Raw genomic sequence first — 6,504 nt, 5'->3', positions numbered from 1 at the left:
TGTATTCCATCCTTTTACTCTAAGGTAGTGTTTGTCTTTGACCCTGAGGTGTGTTTCCTGTAAGCAGCAAAATGTAGGGTCCTGTTTGCATATCCAGTCAGTTAGTCTGTGTCTTTTTATTGGGGCATTAAGTCCATTGATGTTAAGAGATATTAAGGAATAGTGATTGTTACTTCCTATCATTTTTGACATTATTTTTTAAATTTGATTGCTTAACTTCTTTTGGGTTTGATGAAAGGTTACTATCTTGCTTTTTCCAGGGTGAAGTTTCCCTCCTTTTATTGGTGTTTTCCTCCTATTATCCTTTGTAGGGCTGGGTTTGTGGATAGATATTGGGTAAACTTGGTTTTGTCATGAAATATCTTAGTTTCTCCATCTATGGTGATTGAGAGTTTTGCTGGGTATAGTAGTTTTGGCTGGCATTTGTGCTCTCTTAGAGTCTGCATGAGATCTGCTCAGGACCTTCTAGCCTTCATAGTCTCAGGTGAAAAGTCTGCTGGGATTCTGATAGGTCTTCCTTTATATGTTACTTGGCCTTTTTCTCTTACTGCCTTTAATATTCTTTCTTTGTTTAGAACATTTGGTGTTTTGATTATTATGTGACGGGAAGTATTTCTGTTCTGGTCCAGTCTGTTTGAAGTTCTGTAGGCTTCTTGTATATTCATGGGCATCTCTCTCTTTAGGTTAGGGAAGTTTTCTTCCATAATTTTATTGAAGATATTTGCTGGCCCTTTAAGTTGTAAATCTTCACTCTCATCTATGCCTATAATCCTTAGGTTTAGTCTTCTCCTTGTGTCCTGGATTTCCTGGATATTTTGGGTTACAAGCTTTTTGCATTTTGCATTTTCTTTAACTGTTGAGTCCATGGTTTCTATGGTATCTTCAGCATCTGAGATTCTTTCTTGTATCTCTTGTATTCTGTTGTTGATATTTGCATCTCTGTCCCCTGATTTCTTCCCAAGGCTTTCTATCTCCAAAGTTGTCTCCCTTTGAGTTTTCTTAGTTGTTTCTACTTCTGATTTTGGATCCTGGATGGTTTTGCTTAGCTCCTTCACTTGCTTGTTTGTACTTTCCTGTAATTCTTTAAGAGATTCTTGTGTTTTCTCTTTCATGACCTCAGCCTGTTGACCAAAGTTCTCCTGTATTTCTTTAAGTGCTTTTTGCGTTTCCCGATTGTTGGCTTTTGTATTCTCCTGGATTTCTTTCAATGATTTTTGTGTTTCCCTAGCAAGGGCTTCTAACTTTTGATCCATTTTCTCCTGAATTTCTTTAAGTATGTCCTTCATGTGTTCCTGTACCAGCATCATGACAGGTGATTTTAAATCCAAATCTTGTTTTACTGGTGTGATGGGGTATCCAGGACATGTTGGTAGAGGAAAATTGGGTTCAGATGATGCCATATTGCCTTGATTTCTGTTAGTGACGTTCCTGCGTTTGCCTTTTGCCATCTAATTCTCACTGGTGTTAGTTTGTCCTGTCAGTGCTGGACTCACCAGTGCAAGCTGTCCCTTCCCAGTTGGCCTCTGGTGCACAGCTTACCTCCTGCACTGCCTGTAGACAGGGTGCTGCTGCCCAGGCTGTTTAGATCCCGAAGCAGGCACCCGAAGGCTCCCAATGGGGCCCGCTGGATTCATTGGAGCACACCGACTTCTCCAAGCTGGACGCCCAGAAGCCCCTATAGCTTCTTGCAGGACCTGGAGATGTGGTGCCGCCACCCAAGCTGATCTCACTCTGTCCGATCTCTCTGGACTCTGAAACCAAGATGGAGGTGAGCCTCTCCTGACTGGCGGGAGGCCGAGTTCTGAAGGTGCTTCCGTTCAGCGAAAGGCACCACGAAAACGCAGCTGCTTGCAGCCCGGCTGGTCAGCGAAGATCAGTGGTCGTGGGCGCAGGGGCTACCTGGACCCTGTGTCGCCTTGGTTCCACTGCTGATGGCCCTTCAGCTGGACCAGCCACTGCTGCACTGCCGCCGCCCTAAAATCAGTCTTGATCTACAAATGTCATCCTGACTCATTTCTCTTTCATTGCCTCCCCATTTATCCCCAGAATTCTCTTCCAGGTCTCCAGTTCACATGTGGCTGCGGGCAGCCACACTCAGATGCAGAAGATACCATAGAAAGCATTGATATAACAGTCAAAGAAAATGAAAAATGCAAAAAGTTCCTGACCAAAAACATCCTGGAAATCAAGGACAAAATGAGATGACCAAACCGAAGGATTATAGGTATAGGTCAAGTAACTTATAAAGGCACACCTATCAGAATTGTACCAGACTTCTACCCAGAGATCATGAAAGATAGAAGATCTCATACAGACCCTATGAGAACACAAATGCCATCCCAGGCTACTATACGCAGAAAAACTCTCAGTCACCATAAATGGTAAAGCCAAGATATTCCATAATAAAACGAAATTTACAGAATATCTTTCCACAAAACCAGACCTACAAAGGATAATAGATGGAAATGGTAACACAAGGAGGGAAACTACAGTCTAGAAAATGCAAGAAAGTAATCTTCCAACAAACCCAAAAGACGGTAACCACACTAACATAAAAATTTATTCAAAAGTAACAGGAAGCAACAATCACTATTCCTTAATATCTCTTAACATCAATGGACTCAATTCCCTAATAAAAAGACATAGACTAAGAGACTGAATAAGTAAATAGAATCCAGCATTTTGCTGCATGCAGGAAACACACCTCAGTGTCAAAGACAAACACTACCTCCAAATAAAAGACTGGAAAACAATTTTCCAAGCAAATGGTCCCAGGAAACAAGCTGGAGTAGCCATTCTAATATCAGGTAAAATTGACTTTCAACCAAAAATCATCAAAAAAAAAAAAAAAAAAAAAAAAAAGACATGGAAGACACTTCAAACTCATCAATACAAATTTTTCTATGTCTACAATTTTATCTGTATTTTTTTCTGTCTAATTTTTTATTATAACACCTTTTTCTATATATTTCTTCAATTTTATCAGAAATATTTTACATGTAATTCTTTCATAAAATATTTACACTTCCTTCATCAATTAGTTTAGAAATGTTCTCTATTTCTACAGTTTTAGCTATGGTTTTCCATGAAAATATTCAATTCTTATGCTTTTTTTCTATATATTCCTTCAATTTTATCAGATATATTTTTCATGAAAATCTACAATTTTATCAGAAAATATTTACACTTCCTTCTTCAATTATTCTAGTAATTTTTCTATGTCTACCATTTTATCTGTAATATTTTCCATGAAAAATTTCAAATTTAACACTTTTTCTATATTTTAATTCAATATTACCAGAAATATTTCCAGTTACTGAGCAGATAGGTACAGCCAGGACAGCAGAGAACACCCAAGTATAAGATCACTTGGGACACGATTTGGCAAGGCCCCATCTGCACCCAGGAGCTGGGCAGCATCACAAACATATGTGCACCTATCCTGCCAGGGGACATCTGTTCTGCAAGGACTCCTACTCTTAGAGGTAAGGCCAGCATCTTCACTCCTGCTACTGAGCAGGCTGTTATAGCCAGGAACCCAGGGAACACATGAGTATAAGATCACTTGGGACTTGGTCTACCAGGGCCCCGCCTGTACCCAGGAGCTGGGCAGCACCACAGCATTCTGTTCCAGGGGAGAGCCAGTCACCCAAGGGTGCTGAGACAGGCTTGTAGGCACACAAGAGGGACAAGCACCAGCCAGAGACAGTAGGACTAACTAACACCGGAGAAATACAGATGGCAAAAGGCAAAAGTAGGAATGTTACTAACAGAAATCAAGGCAACATGGCATCACCTGAACCCAATTCACCCACAACAGCAAGTCCTATATACTCCAACACACCAGAAAAGCAAGATTTGGATTTAAAATCACAGCTCATAATGCTGATAGAAGGCTTCAAGAAGGACATAAATAACTCCCTTAAAGAAATACAGGAGAATACAAGTAAACAGGGAAAAGCCCTTGAAGAACTAAGGGAAAACACAGAAAAACAGGGGAAGGAATTGAATAAAGCCATCCAGGATCTAAAGATGGAGGTATAAACAATAATGAAATCACAAAGGGAAATAATGCTGGACATAGAAAACCTAGGAAAGAAGTCAGAAGTCATGGACCCAAGCATCAACAACAAAATACAAGAGATAGAAGAGAGAATCTCAGATGCAGAGGATACAATAGAAAGCATTGATACAACAGTCAAAGAAAATGAAAAATGCAAAAAGTTCTTGACTGAAAACATACAGGAAATCCAGGACAAAATGAGAAGACCAAACCTAAGCATTATAGGTATAGAAGAGAGTGGAGATTTCCAACTTAAAGGGCCAGTAAATGTCTTCAACAAAATTATAGGAGAAAACTTCCCTTACCTAATGAAAAAGATGCCCATGCATATTCAAGAAGCCTACAGAATTCCAAATACATTTGACCAGAAAAGAAATTCCTCCTGTCACATAATAATTAAAACACCAAATATACTAAACAAAGAAAGAATTTTAAAAGCAATAATGGAAAAAGGTCAAGTAACTTATAAAGACAGATCAGAATTGCACTGGACTTCTCACCAGAGACTGTGAAACCCAGAAGATCCTGGGCAGATGTCATACAGACCCTAAGGGAACACAAATTTCAACCCAGACTGCTATATCCAGCAAATCTCTCAATCACCATAGATGGAGAAAGCAAGATATTTCATGAAAATAAACAAAATTTTACAGTACCTTTCCACAGACCTTCAAAGGATAATGAATAGAAAACAACAAAAGGAGGGAAACTACACACTAGATCACCATGATCAACTAAACCTTATCCCAGGGATTCAGGTATAGTTCAATATACAGAAATCCATCAATGTAATCCACTACATAAACAAACTCAAAGAAAAAAAAACACAGTTATTTCATTAGATGCTGAAAAAAGCATTTGACAAAATTCAGCATCCTTTCATGTTAAAGGTCTTGGAAAGAATAGGAATTCAAGGTCCATACCTAAACAGAGTAAAAAGCAATATACACTAAACCAGTAGCCAACATCAAAATAAATGGAGAGAAACTTGAAGCAATCTCACTAAAATCAGGGACTAGACACGACTGCCTGCTCTTCATATTCATTCAAAATCATACTTGAAGTTCTCGCTGAAGCAATTAGACAACAAAAGGAGATCAAAGGGATACAAATTGGAAAGGAAGAAGTCAAATTATCACTATTTGCAGATGATATGATAGTATACTTAAACAACCCAAAGAAACTCCACCAGAGAACTCCTGCAGCTGATAAACGATTTCAGCAAAGTGGCCAGATATAAAGTTAACTCAAGCAAATCAGTAGCCTTCCTATACAGTTGAAATGTAAATAAAGAATATATCGAATTTTTAAAAAATCAGGCTAAGAAAGAAATTAGGGAAATGACACCTTTCCCAATAGCTGCAAACAATATAAAGTATCTTAGTGAGACTCTAACAAAACAAGTTTAAGAGCTCTATGACAGGAACTTCAAGTCTTTGAAGAAAGAAATTGAAGAAGACCTCAGAAGATGAAAAAATCTTTCATGCTCATGGATTAACAGGATTAATATAGGAAAAAAATGGTCATTTTACCAATAGCAATATGCAGATTCAATGCATTCCCCATCAAAATCTTACCTCAATTCTTAATAGAGTTAGAAAGAGCAATTCTCAAATTCATCTGGAATAACAAAAACCCCAGGATAGCTAAAACTATTCTCAACAGTGAAAGAACTTCTGGGGGAAACAGTATACCTGACCTCAAGCAGTACTATGGAGCAATAGTGTTAAAAACTGCATGGTATTGGTACAGTGACAGGCAGGTAGATAAATGGAATAGAATTGAAGACCCAGAAAGAAACCCATACACATATGGTAACTTGATCTTTAACAAAGGAGCTGCAGCCATCCAGTGGGAAAAAAAGATAGCATTTTCCACAAATGAAGCTGTCTCAACTGGAGGTCAGCTTGCAGAAGAATGGAAATCAATCTATTCTTATCTCCTTGTATTAAGCTCAAGTCCAAGTGGATCAAGGACCTCCAAATAAAACTCAACACACTAAAACTAATAGAAAAGAAATTGGGGAAGAGCCTTGAGGACATGGGCACAGAGGAAATTTTCATGAACACAAATAGCTTATGCTCTAAGGTCAAGAATTGACAAATGAGACCTCATAAAAGTACAAAGTTTCTGTAAGGCAATGGACACTGTCGATAGGACAAAACGACAACCAACAGATTGGGAAACGATCTTTACCAATCCTACATCCAACAGAGGGTAATATCCAATATATACAAAGAACTCAAGAAGGTAGACTCCAGAGCTCCAAATAACTGTATTAACAATGGGGTACAGAGCTAAACAAAGAATTTTCACCTGAAGAGTATCGAATGGCTGAGAAGCACCTAAAGAAATAGTCAACATCATTAGTCATTAGGGAAATGCAAATCAAAACAACCCTGAGATTTTACCTCACACCAGTCAGAATCGATAAGATTAAA

The sequence above is a fragment of the Apodemus sylvaticus genome, chromosome 19 (genome assembly GCF_947179515.1).
Source record: "Apodemus sylvaticus chromosome 19, mApoSyl1.1, whole genome shotgun sequence".
NCBI classification, from domain to species: Eukaryota; Metazoa; Chordata; class Mammalia; order Rodentia; family Muridae; genus Apodemus; species Apodemus sylvaticus.
This window is presented reverse-complemented; position numbering follows the sequence as displayed.